Source organism: Grammomys surdaster, unplaced genomic scaffold (genome assembly GCF_004785775.1).
Source record: "Grammomys surdaster isolate TR1022 unplaced genomic scaffold, NIH_TR_1.0 126036, whole genome shotgun sequence".
Taxonomy (NCBI): Eukaryota; Metazoa; Chordata; class Mammalia; order Rodentia; family Muridae; genus Grammomys; species Grammomys surdaster.
The window spans coordinates 2394574-2415397 of NW_021620849.1; the positions used below are offsets into that span (position 1 = coordinate 2394574).

At 52.0% G+C, this 20824-nt stretch overlaps 1 protein-coding gene across 3 annotated transcripts in view; it reads left to right on the top strand.

The window, feature by feature from the left end:
• The window catches only part of Znf710 (zinc finger protein 710), a 63200-nt gene that overhangs the window by 29497 nt on the left and 12879 nt on the right, over positions 1–20824 (top strand). The window lies entirely within an intron of this gene.

Consider the following 20824-nt stretch of genomic DNA (forward strand, 5'->3'; position numbering starts at 1 on the left):
GTGTGTGTGTGTGTGTGTGTGTGTGTGTGTGTGTGTGTGTGTGTGTGTGTCTGTCTGTCTGTCTGTCACAATGTTATGTGACTTTCTTGCCTAGAACTCTCCTGAGGATAATATCCAGGCTCTTAGCAAGAGCAAGATGCTGGGTTCTTAATGACCCTTTCTCCAGCTCTTTTGCCCAGTTCCACACAACAGGAAACTACTCTGTCTTCCCTCTTGGAGAAATGACTTGTGTTCCTGAAAAGACACTTGAATCTTTGAAGAATGCTGGTGTCTGGGGAGGTGGCGACTGGGAGGCCACAGCACAATAATGTGAGGGTGCAGGGCAGGCTGAAGAGATGGGGGGCTCTTGAGTGGCAGGAAAGGGCACTGGGTGGTGGGACCTCTAGAGGGCAGGGCTCTCAAGTTTACTTTCAGTTATTCGAAGGGCATTTCAAACTTACTGGGGTCTGGGGTAGGCCCAATCTAGGTGGCTGCACTCACTGGAAATCCCCCACTGAGGCTTTGGGAAGGTGGCCCAGCTGCCTCAGGACTTACCCATGGCTGCGGTGCACTGGGACGATGCCGATGGGAAGACTGCTTTGCCTCATAGCACTGGGAGAGCTCTGAACTGAGTAGGGTTCCCTAGAGAATCAGCTGAAAGAACCCTTGTTCTGAAGGGAAAGGGTGAGACCCGATTACCAGCAGGTACCACCTCTGGGGAAAGCTTGCTTTTTCAAACTCGCCACCATCTAGCTGCACTGGTAAGGTGGGGATAAACTGACCTGACAGTTGTGATTCCTGGCCTTAAAGTGCCAAGGACCCCACAGAACAGTGGGTCCAAAATAGAGTACAAGATTAGGAACAGGCTGTCCACACTAGGAGAGATGGGGCGTGGAGACAAGGTGCTGCCCCCCAGAGAGGAGGCAGCTAAGGGCTTGGGGTCACCCCAGCAAGCCTAGGTGGCTAGTCTACATCTGAGTTGGGCACCAGAGCTACCAAGCCATGCCCACTTTGTGACTTCCTCTGTGCCTGCAGCAGCTGGTCTGGCCAGGCCCTGGACGGCTGCTGCCCTGGCAGGTCTGAGCACTCTTGCCTAGTCACCCCACTGTGTGGTCCATGTAGCATTTCTGATATTTTTGCCGTGCAAACTGGGAACACTGCGGTCTGCTTACCACACCATTGCTCTCCACAGTGGGCAGACTAGAGAAGAAACTAAAGCCAGGCCCTGCGGACCCAATGAACAAGTCACAACCTGCCCACAAGTCCTGGTTACTCATAAGGTTTTATTGTAAAACTGCCGAACTTGACTGACGGGTGAAGCTCTGTCAGGGAGGTCCACCTGATGTATTCGCTGTTCCTCGGAGCCAGGGTTTCCCACCTGGAATCTTGATCACACCTACAAATCATGGTTACTCAGGGATACCGTCCATTACGTCATCCTGTGTGAATTTTCCCCTGTTCTCTGAAAATGTCTCTTGTGCCTCTTTACTATCCGTGCTGTACATTTGTTTCTTTAGTTTTTGACTCGGACCAGTCCCCCTGTTCTGTGGTGTGTGTGTGTGTGTGTGTGTGTGTGTGTGTGTGTGTGTGTGTGTATGACATTGAAGAGTCTGTGTTGTGTTGTAGAACCGTGTTGTAGAGCACTCTGGATTTGTCAGGTTGAATACCTTCAAGTTGTTTACCAGTTCACAGCTCAGCTGAACGCCATTTCGTTGTATCCAGGAAAATCTAAGGGGAAAGGGACCTGCAGTTGGAGGCATGGCCTTTGTTCTTACCGCCTGTGAGTCATGGAATGCTCTCTCCTGCTTCAGTTAACTTATTTATAGCTGGACCTAGCTGACCGGAAAGGTTATCTTACTGGGGCCATAGCCAACCTGGATGGCTGGGCGTGTGCTATCTTCATTTCATGGATAGGGTTTTAAGAGGTTGAAGCCCAGCCTACATCCAGGCTATGAGACAGAAGTGGAGAGGGCCCAGCCATGTGACATAAGGTAGGACTCCCAGCAGGGGCAGCTGGGGGCGGGGAAGAGTCACCCCAGCACAGCCCCAAGCCTGAGAATATTGGATGTAATCTAATGCAGTCTAGCTGTAATTTTGAGCTTCAGTGACTGAAACCAGGTACTTCGGGGTACCTACCCTGTATGCCTCCTTAGGTGACTTTGCATCTTTAACCCTGCCCTTGCCATGGCCATCAGCTGCCACACCCCTTCCGTGCCCTACTCTTCCTTCTGACCTGCACCTTGCACAAGCTGAGATCCATAGTCACACCTGTTAGAGCAGTCTCCAAAGGCTCCTTGGTCAGGGCTGTGTCCCATGAAGGACACAGAGGTGCTGCCACATCTCTACACTTGCCGAGATTTTTCGTGCACTCTGCATTTCTCTACTCCTTTGGTGGGAAGGAGACATTATTCAAGTGGAAAAGCCACTAAGTATGCATCAGACTTAAAAGATGGGACTATTACAGCCCCAGCTGACTTGCTGGCAAGGGAGGAGGTACAGCTGTGAGTGTGAGGCCCAGAGAACCAGAGCCTCTTTGGCACAGTGGCCATGATGCCAAGTGAACAAGCAAGCTCTGCTGGGCTTGTGAGGAAACCCAGACCTCAGGCATACATGTGTGACAACAGACCTTCTGCACTTGCCATTGGACGCCACGGTGTCGCTAGTCCTCCTTCCAGCAATCCTGAGAATCTTGTCCCAGTGTGGTCTCTGGTCATGCATCCTTCCAGGGATGGCAAGCAGTAGGCCCCAGGGATCCTCTTGTCTCTGTCCTCTCACCCCAGCGTGGGCTTCCAGGTCCAGGTGACATGCCCAGCTCCTAGGATTTTTAATTCAGGTCCTGATGATTACACAGCAGACACTCTCTCCCTCTGAGCCATCTCCCAGCCCTGTTTTTGGTTTGTTTTCGAGATAGGGCCTCACTTGTTGCCTAGGCTAGGCTGAACTCACTGTGTAGCCAAGGATGATCTTGATACCCCCATCTTCCTGTCTCTACCCGCCCACATGCTGGGATCACAGTCGTCCTACACATAAAAAAATTGACCTTACTTTACTGTTTAACATACGACTTAGAATGATTCCGTGCAGCCCCACTGCACATCCTCCTGATGCCAGGCCCGCTGTCCTGTCCGCTGCTCTCCTTCCCAGACAGGCTCACCCTAGTATGACTGGCAGTTTTCTCGCCGTTGCTTCCACTGTGGCATGAGGATCTTGCTCACTACCACCCTAGGAGTGCATGGGAGCTAGGCAGCACTCAGAGGTGGTCATCAAATATATGCCAGCATTTGCATGTCACAGAGAAGTCCAAGAGTTAGGTGCAGTCTGTGGTTCCATCAAGTTTCTACCCTGTGAGCTTGGATCTGCCTCATGTCCTTTCGTGTTGGGTTTGAGGTTCAGAGCCCTTCTGGGCCTGTTCCAGCTAAATCTTTCCTGGTGGCCACAGTAAGGAAAGGGTTTCTTTCCCGGCCTGTTTCCATCCCTCCCCCACCCTGACTGGCCTCCACCATCGACAGGTCCCATTGGTCCTCCTCATTTTCTAATCCCAGCCCACAGTGCTGAGCTCTGCGCAGACCACACGTCCAATAAAGAGGAGGGCAGAGGCTTGTTCAGTCAGTCAATCAGTCAATCAATCAATAATAAGCCAGTCAGTCTTTTCCTGAAGCCTCTCCACTCCCAGCGCTTCTCAGTACCCAGCATTAGGATGATCGGAAGCCATTGTGGAAAGGTGACCCGTTCCAGGTTTTATGGCTCACTGGGTCCTGGAAGCTAGGAAGAGGGAGCGAAGACAGGACAAAGAAGGGAGGAGGCAGGACATTCACCTGCCATCTCTGAGGACAGGTGGAGAGCCATTTGGTTACCAGTGTGTGAGCATTGTCTCACCCTGGAGCTGGACAGTGCCCAGTGCATAACAGCGTCCTGCTGCAGGGAAGAGGGAAGTTCCTACCCAAGCCCAGGCCAGCCATGCCTCCTTCTCCCTGCCCCCCTCCCTTTTACCAAGAGTAGGTTGTGGCTGGCTGTGTTGCTTAGACTGACCTGTGCGAAACTGGAATTTCTGCCTCTGCCTCTCAAGTTGCTGGGCTTGTACACCCTACTCCCACCGTGGCAACTCCTACTCTCTCTGCCTTTCGGTCTTGGGCAACTCAGGAACGTACAGCTCTCTGGTGCATGAAGAGCAAACCTCTGCCCACAGGGCCTTCCCATCCTAAGAGACACCGACTCAACAGTTGGCGTCCAGTGTAAAGAACCAGACCACCTTCTTAGCCGTCTGGCTGTTTCTGTCATTCTGCACAGTGACCCTAGACAGAGCACCATCGCTCTGTGTGATGCTTTGTATCTGCAGTAGGTAGACAGAGCTCAGGGAAGCAGCTACTCTTCAGGCCCTCTCCTGTGTGCTCCTGCATCCTGGGACAGTGGACAGTGCTCACAGGTTCCCAGCCACTCACTGGCAAGGACCGCCCAAGAGGCACATCTCATCATGGGCTCCAACTCAGCTTGGACCCCATAAGGGGTGACCACAGCGAGGTCCCAGGCTGAGGGCAGGGCCAGGCAACCCTGTACTAGAACATATGGCTTCTGGGCCATCATGAGGGAACACTTAAGGGTTTCTGCAAGTTCAGGGAAAAGACAGTGTGTTCTCCCAGCCTCTCCGCCCCCAGGAAGGAGAGAAGGAGAAAAGACGGAAAGCGTTCACATTGTCCCTGTGATTGGCACCATGTGTGAATGAGGGGTCACCGCTTCGGGCTGCTCTTTTTCAAGGCTCCTGTCTCCCCTGCACGCTGCATTCATGCCGGAACATTTTCTCTTTCAAGCTCTGTCTTTCTCTCCCCCACGCTTTGTCTCTGCTCTCCTTCCCTTCGCTCCTGCCTTTCATTCTGGGCACTCCCCACCTCCCCGGGGACCTCTCTCTCTTCTCCTTTTGCTTTTTTTCCTCCCTTTTCTTCTATTCAGTTCCTCATTTCTTTTCTTTTGCCTTTTTTTTAAATTCTTCTTTTTCCTTTTGAATAGTGCCTCTGTTTTCAAGGGGTGGGAGAGGTAAGAGAAGTAGGTTTGTGAGGCTTCCCCCCTCTGCTGCTCTGCATGCACAGACCTCCTTCTGCAGACACTGCTGTGTGCTAGCCCACTTCAGAGAGGGCAGGAAGTTTGGAAAGGTCCCCATTGGACAAGACATATCTGTTGTCACAGATAAGGAACCCCAAATCCTCCAGCTGGGGGAAGTCCAACAAGGCCCCGAGACAGTTCCTTTTCTGCCTTGCCTGAGTTCGGGCTGGTACCGACAGAGTTCAGAGGTGAGTGCAGATTCCCAAACTTCTCTCCTCTGTGGGAGCCTACTGTCAGTCCTCCTGGCTCAGAGGGGCCTTGGTGAAGCCATGAGACCCTCACTTGGACTGAAGTCAAGCAAGAAGGCCAAGGCACGTTTTACACGACAACTGTCTAGCCGTGACACACTGGCATCCTCTACCACACTGCAGAAGCAGTTGTCCCCATATCGGCTGGACCTGGAATGGTGGCTAAGTGGCTCCGCTAGATGGCCCTCCCCACCTGGGAGCTAGGGAGCAATCCATTGTTTGGGTTCCCACTGGGTTCTCTCTATGCAGGCCTGTTTCCCTAAGATGAAGGTGGGCCCTCCTGACAGATGCTTGGTTAGCATCTCCTGAGTACTGACTCCATTCTTGTGTGGTCCAGATAGGGCCAGATGCAGGGCCACCCTCACTATGGCCTGAGCAGCCCTGACTCCAGGCGCATTCAGGAGTGTGCCCTGTCTTCAGATTATTACAAATCCAGGTCCCCTCCTTATCAAGTAAGTATTCTTGTTAAGCCTGCTGGACTCCTATACAACTTACAAAACCCTACTTAGCCACTCGCTCCCTCTTTGATCCCTCAGGTAGTGTTAACCACATCTTAACCGTCGAGCTGTGGTAGTTACCCTTCTACTGCTGCTCCTTGAGGGACAGCTGCCATCTTTGTTTTTCCGAATTCAAAAGAAAAGAGTGTGGTGCCATCCATGTTCCCCTCAAAAAAGTTTTAAATCCACAAAGGTGAAAATGGAGCATGGCTTCAGGAATGGGGCCATGGAGTTTAGACAGGGGTCATGGTTGACGGACACACCTAAAGCAGTAGTGGGCCTGGGGTGAGGGAGCTCTGCGACCTCTGCAGAGGTGAGCAAGGAGGCTGCAGAGATGGCTTCCCTGAAGGAACCCAGCAGGACAGCAGCAAGGCCTGATTGGAGATGCCAGAGGCAAAGGGCCAGCAAAGTCTGCTTGGCAAAGAATAGTGACCTTCCAGAAGGAGGGCAGAGGTCACAGAGCCCAGTGCAGGAGGCAGTGGATGGCCCCTGATCATTCGGTAGAGACTAGGGAAGTTGGACAGTGCCCGGGCTGTGGTCTACTGTGGTATTAGAGGTTATCTGGACATGGGGTCAAGGAGGGGAGTGGGGCTGAGGGAAGGCAGTGAGTTAAACAGGCGAGCTGAGGCAGGGGAAAGCAGCTGGCAGAGACTGAGGCCAGCTCTCTCCGGGTGGGGACAACCCTGCTGACAGGAGCTCATTCCCTCCTGGAGGAAGGAAGGCATCTGTCAGCCTCTACCACCCTGGAGATGCTACCCTAGAGGCTACACTCAGTCTTCCCTGATTGCCAGAGAGAGGAGCTGTTTGGAGGAGGGAAGCTGGGGCTCCTGTAGCTAGGGAGCCATGAGGGAAGGGGTTGTCCAGGATGTCACACACACACACACCACCAGGCCTGCAGGTCCATCCTTTACTCCCGCCCTGGCTCATAAGCACGCCCCAGCCTGGGTTCATTGATGTGCAAACTGAATTTATCATTAGCAAAGTAGACACAGGGTACCACATACTGACCAGGACCAGTTGTGTGAATGGCAGTGCCCCATGAAGTAGGGCCCATCCCTGTCCTCAGGCCTTGAGTTTGTCATGGAACAGGCCACTTCCTCCCCATGGAAAACTAGAGCAGAGCCAAGGAAGATGGAGGGTATCAGAAGCAAAAAGACATAGGCAAGCACCAGAGAGCAGACGTCACTCAGATGCTGCTATGCAGAGGGTGTTAGTGTAGGGACTGTTGAGTACCTACTGTGTGTAGTTTCTGAGAATATTCCCAGGTCTCAAAAAAAAAAAAAAAGGCAAAGCAGACTCTGTCCTCTCTAAATCTGACTGAGTTGGTCACCTGTGGGAAAGGTGGCCGTCTCCCTAGGGATACTCAGGCTCTGTGACTCAAGGAATTGATAGACACAAATGTGGCCAGAGTCGACCCCTTTCCTCAGTGAGTCTTGCTATGGGCTTTGCATCTGGGGACTTAGTAGGATTGCCATTGCTTCCTGGTGCCACGGGCTTCTTGGGACATCTGCTGGCAGATCTCACCTGCCAAGGCGGGTGTGGGTGGCCTTCAAGTTATTCCAGTTTGGGCAAAAACACTCCTGAATCCTAGCAGGGCACATATGGCAACATCTCTTTCATGGTGTGTGTGTGTTTGGGGGTTGGCACACCAGAGGACAATTTTGGATAGTCGGTTCTCTCCATCTTGGCATTCGGGGATCAAATTCCAGTCTTAAACTTAGGCTGCAAGTGTTTTTTTATCTGAGCCACCTCACTGGCTCTCCCTGCTTCTTTAAGAACTGGCACCAAGGAGACAGCTCCTCCAGGAACCAGCTGTGTGGCTGTGGAGTTACCAAAGTCAATACTGGCAAACATTCATGGTTGTTATTCTCAGAGGCTGCCAAACAGGCGTGTCAGAGACTCTAGACTCCACTCTACGCCAGGGCTCAGTGCTCCATAGCAGGCTGGGGTTTTTGTTTTGTTTTATTTTATTTGTTTGAGACAGCCCGGCTAAATAGTCCAGGCTGTCCTAGAATGTAGCCCAAACTAGCTTTGAACTCCTTATCCTCCTGCTGTAGCTTCCTGAGTCTTCGGACAGGGCTATCCCACCTGTCTCCAGCCTGCTTTTTAAGTTGCTTTTATAGTCATGCCGTGGTCTCTGTGGGGAGTTATATAAAGTGACGTAGTACGTGCACACAGCCCACACACATCCTCCATATGATTTCAGTCATCTGTAGATGACTTATAATAATACCTAACACAATGTAAATGCTGTATGAGTCGCTGGTGTGCTGTGCTGTTTAGGGGATAATGACAAGGAAAAAAAGTTCACCTGCGTTCAGCACAGATGCAGCCATCTAGGCCTAAGTACGGGACACATACATCTGACAGCAGAATGGTTTTTCTCACCCTAGTTGTCTCCTTCTTCCTCTTCCTCCTCACGGCGGCTTCAAGTACATCAGACCAGCAATATACTGTTTGTAGCAGGGGGGACCTTAAGCTTCGTCTTTTATTTTAATTGCTGTTGTTTGGTTTGGTTGTGGAGGTTGTTTTTATTTGAGACAGGGTTTTACTAGCCTCAGCTAGCCTGGAACTCAATATGTAGACCAGGCTGGACTCAAACTCACAGAGATCTTCTGCGTCCAGAGTTCTGGGATCACAGAGGTGTGCCACAGATTTTTTTTTTGGTTTTGTTTGCTAGCACGCCTTTAATCCCAGCACTTGGGAGGCAGAGGCAGGCAGATTTCTGAGTTCAAGGCCAGCCTGGTCTACAGAGTGAGTTCCAGGACAGCCAGGGCTACACAGAGAAACCCTGTCTCAGTAGCCCAGGCTGGCCCTATATTAGTGACCATCCTGCACCAACCCCCTGCGTTTTAAGAGTGAGTCCCCATGCCCACCATCCTCCATTAACCTTCAAAACAATTTTTTAAAGTAAAGCAAACTTGAGTATCTTTTTCTTTGTAGTTTTTTAAAAATTCTTTACAATTTCATACACACATATATCTTGATCATATTAATCCCTAACTCTCCCCAGACATCCCCTAACACTCCTGCCTCCCGGCTTCACATCCTTTGGTTGGGTTTTGTTTGTATTTTGTAACCCACTACATTGAATTAGTGCTGCCTGCCGGAATGGGCCTGTGGGCGTAACCGTGTGCAGGTGACCATTGCTGCCCTGAGTCACAAATGCGGCTCGTAGCACTCCTAGCTCTCACATCCTACGGTGTTCCCCAAGCCTTGGGAGATGGAAGACAGAGTCAACTTTTATTATTTATTTAAGTATGTATATGTATATGTGTGTGTGTGTGTGTGTGTGTGTGCACGCGCATGCATGCATGCATACGTGTAGATCAGAGGACAACTTGCAGGAGTCCGTTCTCTCCTTCTGTGGGTTCTAGGGATGGCGCTCAGGTCAGCAGGCTCGCTGACCAGCACTTTTATCTGCTGAGCCGTCTCACCAACCTCGGAATACTGAATATTTCCAGTTCGTTGTTATTGAGCCCTGCCGTGAAGGTGCTATGACACACAGCCAACCGCACAAGTGGCTGTGCAGGTTCTGAGAATCAATGCTTGGAACTTGTTCTGAACCTCCCTGTGTCTCTGCCTCCTCACTTGTGATATCACTAATGCCAACCACAGACCAGTCAGGATTAAGTGAAATAATGCAGTTAGAGTGCCCGGGCTGGTACTGTGTTCCTTAAGGCAACTGGCCAGCCTGCTGCCACCGGCGCTGGCACTGGGCCACGACAGGAACAAGAGCCATGCGTGTGTAGTCTGTGCTGGGCCAGCGTGGCCCCTGGTAGGGAGAATCCAATGGTGTTGGGCCTGGGAAGGGCTGTGTGAACAGTGGATGGAGCGTTGTGCCCAGGTGAATGGGTACATTTCATTCTTTACTGCACCTGGCTTTCTGTTGTAAGGTGTGTGTGTGTGTGTGTGTGTGTGTGTCACATGTGGTCCTCCTCAATCACTCTTCCACCTTATTTTTTGAGACAGGGTCTCTCATTGAACCTACAGTTCATTCATTTGGCCTGGCTCTTCATTCAAATTCTGGGGATCCAAACTCAGGTTCCCATGCTTGCAGAGCAAGCTCTTGATAGATTGAACTATCTCCACAGTAAACCGAGCCCCTCTCCACGTACTAGAAACTGAGCTAACAGCCCTCAGGCTGCCCTAAGGGCCCTCAGATTCCACAGTGAGGAAAGCCAGGAGGAAACCCTCCCCCACCTCCACGGAAGGCCAGGCATTCGCTTGATATAAGATCATAGACAGCAAAGTCGTTTGTCATTTAGGCTACACCCATACCTCGAAGTGTCAGCATCTGGACACGCACAGTAAGAGCCAACACCTACACCCTCCTCCCTGAAGTAAGTGTCCTTCGTGATCCATATAGAAGAAGAAATGCCCAGTTCCTCTCTGGGCATCCCACATGCATCCATCAGCCTGCCTTCCTCCAGGAACCCACTCCCCAGGCCATCTCCTGGTCCTTGCCTGCTGCTAACTTCTGTCTTTTACAAGTTCCCTGCTTACCTTTCTGCAGCCTGTGGCAGCCAGGCTCTCTTAGACCCTCCCTCTGTTAGCATCTGGTACCTGGAGACCCATCAGCCCGCAGTGCGTCCTAACTACATGTCCCCAGCCTCCTCCTGCTCCTCCTTCACTGAGCCACTTCATTCCCTAGTGCTTGTCCCTCTGCAGACTGTGAAGCTGAGGGCAGAATGAATACATGGACTTGTGACCTTCCACTTCATGCTCAGGGCTTCCCCTCATCTCCCTGTGTGGAATTGCACCAGACCTACTGTGTGGCCGGTATATGTGTGCCTAACTTTTGCCTGTGTGTACTCTAGCTGTCCCGCCCCCTGCAGACCTAAATTACGCTTCTCCTGGCATAAATCCAGACCTGACTCGGGTGTGTGGGTGGCTGCAAAATAAATGTTGATTCCAGTGCCGGCTTGGCTTGTAGAGGCAGCGCTGTCAGGGGATGTTCAAGGATGGAGGCCCGGGGATGAGTCACGCAGGCTTACTGGAGAAGAAGGAGGGGGGAGGGCTCCAGGCTAGGCCACACTCCTCACCTGCCCTCTAACCTCAGCTTCTCCATCAGCTGCTATTCCGTACTCTTTCTTTTTCTCTCTCCACCTTGTGCCTCCAGCCTGTGACAGCCCTTGTGCCAGCAGCATCTATCTTAGTGACAGCTTACTAATCACCCGTCACCAAGCCTCCCCACCCACCTTCCCATGGTGCACCCCACATCGGTCTCCTTTATCCAGTGGGCTCCAGTTCCACCTCCTGGCCACCCTAGAAAGTAGATATCATGTCCTGTGTTATAGGTCGGGTGATGAGGCCTGCACAAGCCAGCATGGCAGGAAGGGGTAACCTCAGTCCAGTTCTGCAGCTCAGGTCTGTTGTCTCCCATAGAGCTGGTTCACATGGAAAACCATTCCAATCCCCTAAATAGGGGGGAGGGAAGGATGTGTTAACCTGGTCTTGTGTGGTACCCCATACTCATTTCCTGTCTGATAGTTCGCACTTGGGTTTTGTGACTCTTAATCTTACCTCTAAGAAGCTATGAGGTCCCTGCTATTGAAGATCTTTGTGACCTGCCGGCACCCGTGTGGCCCTTAGCATAAATAATGACATAGGCATGGGCGAACGCAATGACTCCCATCCCGAGTCTTCCCTGTACACAAACCTCAACTACAGGCGTCAGCATTTCTCTCACTGCTTTCATGGCCGCCGCTAACCCTGGGGGCCTCAGCCAGGTCGCTCAGCTGCTCTCTGCTTCCTTCCCTCCAGTGCGATGGACTCCTCCCAGCTCCCCTTCTTCTCCTTTTTTCTTTTCCTTTTCTTTCCTGTCCTGACTTTCATTTTTTGGAGACCAGGTCTTGTTGCAGAACCCTGGCCGGCCTGGAATTCGTAGCCCAGGCTAGCCTTGAGCTTGCAGCAGTCCTCTTGTTCCAGCTTGCTAAGTGCTGAGTGACAGGTGTGCCCTGTAATGCCTGCTTGTGAAGGGGGTTTGTTACTAAGGCGCCGTTCTCTACCTCCATCAACTCAGAAGGTAAACACCTGGCCTCAGTACATGCAGCTTCCTTCCCTGGAACAGTCCTGGTGGACAAAGAATCCCCCACAGGAGCTTGAGCTTCCTGCCAGAGGATGCACAGCTAGCCTCTGCTGTTCATCTGCAGAGGGAGGCCCTGGCCTTCCTGGCTCCTCCCAGAACTCCCCTGGCTTCCTCTGGGCCCCTGTCATGTTCAGCATCCTGGAGAGAACCTTGTCAACTACACTGGCAGGACAGCAGGACCCATCTGGGCCTTGGGAGCCCAGGATTCAGGGGCTGATAGATCCCTGTCACCTCCTCGTCATGCAGTGTTAAGGTCTCTCAGAGCCTTTGGGCCCCTTCATCCTGCTCCATGTCACCAGGGGACTTGATACCATCTCTGCTGACCTATCCATCCTGCGTTGCTTTGAGACCCTGGGGCCACCAGCATAATCGGCTTGCCTTCTTTTCTGTGGTAAATCCGTTCCTGGACTTGTTTCTGATCACTGCAGATTAAACGCAGCAGTGTAGTGTCCTGGAGGAGGCTGGGCTAGGGCCACTGTGTCCTGGAGTGCAGGGAGAAGTGGGGTCTATGAGGAAGAGCATAGTTAACAGGCTCAAGCCTGTCTGCACGGACTCAAACAGCAGTCTCTGCCCTCAGTTTGTCTGTAAAATAAAAACACAAATGTCCATCTCCCTGCCTGGGCCCTACTAGGAGCTCAGTCTGGATGGGGGTGGGGGGCTGGAAGGACACTGGGAAGAAGGCCTTCAACCCTGCATCCTGCGTGCCAGGCAAGTGCTCCACTACTAGGCAACATCCCTAAAAAAAGTGAATCTTAAATAACTGGTGATTTCTGTCACCTGTTTGTAGGGAAGAGCACTAAGACCTTTGAGGACCCAGTTTGTAAGGCGAGGTAGACCTGGGACAGGAGCCTCGGGGCTGTTGCATGGTTGGACTGGGCTCCCCTAAAAACAGTGAATTTCTACCTTGGACAGCATCGTGGGGAATTCTGGGCCTTGATCTATCTCGAGGGTACTTCAGGCTACTCTAGGAGGCCTCTCCCCGCAAGCCCCACCCCCAACTGTGTGTTTTCTTCTTTCCATTGCTGAAATCAAAGGAGATTAAGGCAAGCAGAAGGTCCCTTTCTAGGAGGCTACCTTCCTCCTTGTAATCCTGGGGCCTTGACCCTTTGGCTCAAGGGAAAGGTGGCTGGGACCGAATTGGAAGAGTCAAATGGACTAGAGTTTCTTTTTCTTTTTTTATTTTTAAGCAAGAAATAAATAGATGTCCCTCTGAGATGACAAGAGAACACTGGGGTGGGAGGGGGGAGATAAAAGGAGAGTAAGTGGGAGCAGGAGGCCAGAAGCAACGGACATGGGGGAGATCTGGACTCTACACCACGATGGTGGGAGAGATGAAAGAGGAGAAAAGGAGATGAGATGGGAACACAAGACCGAGTGGCAGAGCGGAGTGGAGGATGGGGTTGCCATGGAAACAGAAGAGGGGAGGAATGGAGGGAGAGGAAGACAGGATGGAGAAGGCAGAGGACTCTGCAGAGGAGGGGCCGGACAGGAGGCTAGATGAGGAGGAAGGGAAGCCATGAGAGGTCCCTTGGTCCCAACGGGCTGGCAAAGGAGGGGAAATGTGACTCCAGGATCTGTCCTGTCCAGACCCAAGTGGAGAGACCCTGGGGAGCCAGCTTCACCCTGCCCACAGGGACTACCTTAAATTCAGAGTCTGTAGGTTGGAAATGCTGTTCCCCCACTCCTAGGGAAGCACTCACATGTACTCATTGAAGGGCCCAACAGACTTCAATGCTAGCGAAGTCTGTGGTTCTTTTCTTCACCCCTTGCACTTGTGAGCCAAAGTTTTGTTTTTCCCTGTTACACTAAGCTGGGGATATTGGGGTCCAGCACAACAGCATCCCTATATGTGTGATTTTTGCTTCTAGAATAAAAGACAAGAAGCCTTCCAGATACAGGAGGCCTGCTGTCCCTCCCCCTGGGAAGAGGAACTGGTCCTGCCACTCAGGGAAAGGGAGGCCAGGCTGGGTTTGTCTATGTGGCCACTTTCCAAGCTGTGCTGCTCAGCAGCCTCTTCTTCCTCCTTGGGCCTCTGTGTTCACAAGGTACTGCTGGGGTGAGCAAATGGGCCAGGTGTCCATCCCTGGAAAGTGTCCTCTAACTGGGATCTCAGATACTAGGCCAGTAGTTTCCTGATAAATAGATCAATAAGTCCTTCAAAACTATGATAAAGTCCAAGAAGGAAAAGGAGTTTGGGTTTGTTTCATTTGTTTGTTTGTTTGTTTGTTGTTGCTTGAGACAGTTTCGAGTGTACCTCCTTAGAACCTGGAGTCCCTGTGGAACCCAGGGGCTGCCCTCCAATTCCCAGGGGCCGGGTTTGCAGGTGTGCAGCACACTTGGCAAGGAAAAGTCTTAGGAAAGGATTAAACTTGAACTTGCTGAGAACTTAGAGGGTGGGACCTCATTAGCCGAGGTGGCATGAGGAGGATCTCCTGCAGATGCGATGCCTGAACTAAACGTAGAAGGTTGAGGAACGAGAAAGAGAGTTCCTGGCATGTGGAGCTACGAATGCAAAATCACTTGCAGGCAAGGTCTGCGGCAGAGAATGGAAGCAGCACACAGTGAGAGGCCACACAGCACGGGAGTCCAGACAGGCTCACAGGTCCATTGACTGCAGACACAATGGGAAGTGTGACTGTGGGCTCCAGATCAGGGCTGACACCCTGCTCTACTCGCCCTGCTCCCCCCCCCCCAGCTTAGCATTTGAGGTCAAGGGACAGCTGTCTTGGCAGAATTCTTAGGTTCAAAACACTCCCTGACTGGTGAGACCCTTGCTCTATGTACTGCCCTCATAGCCCTCCGGGGTGGACTGCAGCGCCCTGCCCACAATCCTGGGGCAGGAGTGTTATGTTTAGTATGTTGGAGAAATGTGTACTAGGACTTAAAATCCCAAATCAGTCCTTGTAGTGTGTCGCAGGGGCCTTGGGGCTTTGCTTTCCACCTCTGTGAGATGATAGCATTGGCTGGAAGGACCCCAAAATTCCACCCTGCCATTAAGACCCTAAAACCAGGCATAGTCTACCAAAGGCTATGGAGAGAGGTGCTTGTCCAGCTTTTGTAGTAAAGAGAAAGGTCCATGTGTTCACCGGGAATGTGTGCTGTCTGATAGAAGAGATCCTGTGGCTTCCAGGGCCCTGGTGACTTCAGAGCAGGGCCATGTATTGCTGAGCATAAGGGGGCCCTTAGTATTGTTCATTCTTTTTTTTTTTTTTTTTTTTACTGTGTGTGCCTGGTGTCTGGAGAGGCTAGAAGGCAGCATAGGATCTCCTGGAACTGAAGTAACTGAAGTAATAGCTGTGCGCCATCTTGCAGGTGTTGGGAATTAAGGTCCGTTGGAGGAGCAACTGCTGCTGTTACCCACTGAACCATCTCCAGCCATCATTCATTCATTCTTGATGCCTGGGTAGTTCTTCCTGACAGAGAAGCTAAAGTAAAGCATGGGCAGAGCATGGGCAGAGGCCCCAGTCAGGGCTATCAAGTGTGAGAGGGGCTGAGGGCCAGCAGGAGAACTAAGGACAGCCTTGGGCAGCAGGCCATGATGGGCATCCAGGCAGGAGACCCGCAGTCCAGCCTTGCCTTTTCTACCCATGGCTCCTCCCTCTGTGGCCTCAATGACCTTATTTAAAAGGAAGAGAAGGAGGTGGTTCTGGTGCACAGGGCCTGGTGCTGTGGTGCAAACCTGTAATCCTAGCACTTGGGAGGGCTGAGTGAGTAGAATTCGGTGGCTGTCGAGGGAGGTCTGAGCCGTGAGTGGTTTGTGCTCAGGAGGATGTGGCGGGATGATCCCTTGAGTCCACAAGTTCGAGACCAGTCTCGGTAAGACATTGTCCAGAGCAGGGGCTGATATATGTCAGACCTTTGTGAGCTCTGTGGCCGAGCTCCCGTCTAACTTGTGGAATTGGACCTCTGGAAAGGGGAAGCTGAGGAGGAGAGACTACAGCGACATTTCCGACATTTCCGCTGGGCCTCCATGCAGTGGGTGGCCCGTGGCTGACAGAAAGGAGACTGTGGCAAGGAACTGAAGGTTTGCACAAGCTTTGGGCTTTCACTTCCTCTTCTCTGAGGATTAGATTGTGAGCACTTTGCCTTTGAGTTTACTGTGCGAACAGCAGGAGGAAGCCAAGAGGGAGGTTTTGCTACCAGGTGAATTCCCAGGAGTGTTTTCTTCAGCTGTGTGCCAGGAACTTGCTTCCCTTTCGGGCTACCTGTACTGCCCCACCCTGGGGCCTACCTCTCCTCCCTGTACCACAGCTGATACCAGGCACCACGCCACGTTTTGGAGGTCTGAGTACCAAACCCTAGCTCCTCCCTCTTGTTCCCTGAGAGCCTGTCCCTCCCCCAAGAGGCCGCCCTTCCCGCCCTCCCAGACCTAAGGTTCCACCTGCCACCCACACTGGGAGCAGCTGGGAGGAGCTTGGTAAATGTGTGTCAGTTCCGTTGGTTCCACTGGAGAAGTGGAGACAAGCCTCTGTAGCCTCATGATTCATGGCCAAGGAGAAGGGGCCCAAGGGCAAACCGGGCCTCCCGGTATCAGCCCTGGTTACTGCTCAGGTTGCACTGGGGACTGGGACCTCTTGGGCCCTCAGGAAATAATCACCAGATTAGGTTGGTTGTAGTTAGTGGTCACAGGAGGCCTGCAGAACACCCCTGACTTTGGCTTTATTTTTTTGTAACTCACTATGTGACCAGGCTGGCCTTGAACTCAGCATGGTGGTATAAAAGGCATGAGAAACCACCGCCTAGCCAGGCCTCCTTACCCTTAAGCAGGAGTATAAGGGGGTTCTCCATGGAAAGATAGGAACTGCTAGAGCCCTGCGTGATAAGGGAAGGCTCTGTAATGGGGGACCCTGTGTGGCAGGCAGATAGGAGATGGGCTGTAGGCTTTCATAACCCTGAGGCTTCATGTAGGCCTTTGTGTCTGTTTTATAGATGGGGTCAATGAGACCCCAAGGTATCAGGTGACTTGCCCATGGTCCCTGAGCTTGTATTAGTCCTCACGGGAGCTGTGGAACAGAGACAAAGCATTTTTGGAGTAACAGTGAGAAGCCTGGGGCCCTTTTTGAGGTGGAGAAGCCTGCTGCTGGGTCTCAAAGGGGAGACGTTGCTCCCTCCCCAGGATCAGGCCTGACCCTCTGGCCCAGAGGTGATTCTGAGCCCTGGGAAATAGGGCAGCCCTGGGCTTCTGTGTCTCTCTGGGTCCCCTCCCCCTCTGTGCCTTTGTTTCTTGTCCTCCACAGCCTCTTTCTCTTTTTCTCCCTCCCCCTCCATCTCACTCCTCCTCTACCCCCTCCTCCCTCCCTCCCTCCTCCCTCTCCTTTTCTTCTTGCCCTTACCCACTCCCTGCATTACTGCACTCAGGCAGCTACTCTTTCTCCACGCCCGTTAACATTTACTTTCTCACACCCTGGGGAGAGGAGAGGCAGGATGAGAAGTGGGAGGAGCTTACAGAGGTAGCGTGCTAATGGATGCCCCCATCGTTAGCCACACAGTTTGGAAGAACACGGGCCCTTCGAGTTCTTTTCTCTTGGACATTGTCAGGAGCTTTGAGTCCCCAGCATCAGTGATAAAGGCCCTTGCCTTGAGAAGGCAGGTGCCCTGTGGGGGCCTGCAGCAACCCCGTGCCACAAGTGATGTGGACCCCTGTGGACTCTTCTGCCTTGAGCAGTCTGGACCAGGGCATCAAACAGAAGGGCTGTAGCCTGTGAGAAGGAGGCAGGGGACTTGGGGACAACTAAACCCAAAGGCTGGTCCAAGAGGATGAAAAGGACACTGGACTAGAGACCACCTCCCCCCTACTTACCTCTGTACATCAGACCGACAGGCAGAGCGGCAAATCACTTAGACTTTGTCCTTCTCTCCTATCTGTCAACAGAGCGCCTTCTGCACACACATAGCACACACTTGGGTAGACACATACTCATGCATGCACAGCCTACACAGTGATCCCAAGAGACCAGACCACAAAAACATAGAGCCCAGCCCCTGCCACCGGGTTACAGGCTTCTTTCTGTTGTTCCCAGGTAGCCCTGGGGCCACTCTGCTATGATGTGGCCTCCAGATTTGGCAGCTTTGGAATTGGAGTCCTGTCCCATCCCGTCCCATCCTGTCGTTCCCTCCCCCCCCCCCCACCCCCAACTGCTAGTGATGCCTGGTGCAACCCAGCTCTGCCCTGCTAATTAAGAACTCCTGTCCCTGGGGCATAGGCACTATTCCCTGGCTGTGGAGTCAGGTTACTTTAGGGTTAAATGGGGCCTGGAGCCCTCAGTAATGATAAGCTTCTGCCATGTTTGTGGCTCATGATTGACAATTCTTAGGCCTCCTACCCTTGGCCCTCAAAGAGTACTGACTCTGAGTGAGCCTCCTGTGACAGCCCAGCCAGAACTGACTCCAGTCAAAACCACCTGTTCCTAGGGGAAGATTAGGCTCAGGTGGCCTAGAATAGACTTGATTTGCATCCTGTGTGTGTGACACGAAGGAGTGACTCCTTGTTGGAGGGGACCCCAGTTTGCAAGGCTAATTGCAGGACTTGCCTTGCAGTCAGGAAGCAGACCCACGATCATGCGCCTCCCTCAAGCAGGGTTGGCCAGTGACCAGTGGTCACACTCTTGTCCATATGTGAAGTAGATGCTGTGCACCATTCTCTTGGGGGCGGGTAGCAACTGGGCTTCTGAGGAAAGCTACACTGTCTCATCTTGTGTCTGTTTCAAGTCAGAAATCCTCCTCAGGAGTGGGATGAAGAAACTGCACTCTGAGACACAGTGGGATGTGACAGACTTAGCGCTGACCTCAGCACCCAACCCGGGTTCTTGTTATTGTTACTCTTTTTTGTTTGTTTGTTTGTTTGTTTGTTTGTTTGTTTTGTCTGCTCAAGACTCAGTATGTATCTGAGGATGACTTTGAACCCCTGAACTTAGTCCACCTTCCAAGTGCTGGGACTACAGGTGTGCGCTATTGCACCCAGCATCCAAGGCCAAGTTACAAGCACAGCTCTGCCGTGATTGGCCAGTCCCTCCTCCCCAGTGGGTTCTGCCTTGTGGGAAGTCTAAAAAATCTGCTGAGTGTATTGTTTGCTCAAAGCCACTGTATACACTCGGGGGCTGCTGCCCGGTGCTGTGTCTGGGACGGGCTGGTATGGCAGGCAGTGACATTCTCCAGCATATTAGGAAAGCCAGCACCGGCCAGTGGGCACTGGACATTAGCTGTGACGGGCCCAGCGTGTCTCCTGTAGGCTCCATGGGGACAGAGTCCCTATCTTGTTCACCTTCTCTATGCAGTAGGCTTGCTATCCAGCTGGGATTTAGCAATATTTTTTATGAGTTCTTAGTTCTTGACAGTTATCCTTGCAGTCACCAAAGGTTTGCTGAATTTGGGGCCCAAGGATAAAAAGTTTTTCCAGCCCCGAGACTGACTTCTTCCTGGGGATCTAGGATGGTAAAGCTGTTGATCTTTACTCTCGCCCAGGCCTTTGTAATTGACTAAGAAGATCCTTGTCCTGCAGCACATTCTCGGGGACCCCATTCCTTCCTTATGCGCTTTCATTCCGTGTTCAGATGGAGAAACTGAGGCATAGAAGTGACCTTTTTGTAACCAGTTAATTACAAGTGACTGAGGTGGGCGATCCTAGTCATGTGAAGCTGGGCATGTCAGCGAGGGTGACCTGAAATGAGTTTAGCCCCTGGACAGTTCCAGATGGTCCTTGAAGCCCCTGGCAGGACTCCTATGTGACCCCTTCCACCAGAGCCCTGCTCTGAGCTTAGTAGTTTAATCTTTCGTGTCTGTTGCAAGGAGGCCGGATTCCTGTCTAGGGTATTTTTAGCCAGCCTCAGGAAGAGGAAGCTCCACTGAGCGCTGGGGGGAGGGCAGCACCAGGCCTGGACTGATTTCCTGAGGAAGGGCTGTCCACTGGCCATGTGCCGGACACTGGCCCTAGGAGTAAGGCAGGCCGGAGCCACCCCACGAGTGTCCTTCCTCTTTCTGGAATGTGTCAGGAACTGAGCCAGGACAGGGCGTGGGGATGTGAATATCTGAAGCCCAGGAGGAGGCACCCACATCACAGGAATGCTGTTGGTGTGCTGTAGTCCTGGGGAAGCTGGCATGGGCACAGGAGCAGGCAGAGGCCAGGAAACTGGTGGCAGAGCACGCAAGCAATGCTGGGAAAGGGCACCTTGTTCAAAGCTGGAGCTCAAAGTGCGTGTGAAGCCTGGGGAGAGGAGGATGCTTTTGCTGGTTTTACAGCTGGACGGGGTTACAGTGGTATAGATTACATGAACCTGTTAGATCAGAGAACACCACCACGAGCCTGGGATCCAGCTTTTAACGTTCACATCAGACGGTGACGTCACAAGCCACTGCTCCAGTGTCAGCTAAAGCTATCTTTTTATCAGTATATTTGGATATATATGCATATGGCATTTAGTTAATTAGGAACAACAATGGCTCGTATGATAGACCATTTAGCACCAGGGCTGACCGGTGGCAGCCCATGTTTGAAGCCAGTCTCAGGGCCTAATCTATTTTTGCATGTTGTGTTGTTTTTACTCTGTGTGTGTGTGTGTGTGTGTGTGTACATATATTTAAACCCCCATTCACGCAGCCACACTATCACTGATGGTAACAATTGTTTAACACCTCACAGTGCATTCCCTGGGTCTGTGCAAAATTAATTACTCCGGCAGCACCGCCAGTGGGACTCTTGGCGTGTGTTAGAAACGTGGTACGTTATATTTTGAGTAGGTGGGTTTTTTTTTTTTAAATCGGTTCTTAAAATAATGGAGTAATTAATTTTTAAAACAGAAGGGCTGGGGTTATGGCTCAGTGGAAGAGCGCTTGCCTAACATGCTCAAAGCCCTGGGTCCAATCCTCAGCTCCGCAAAAGAGAAAATAAAAGGCTATTCAACTTCATTCATAAATTCCAC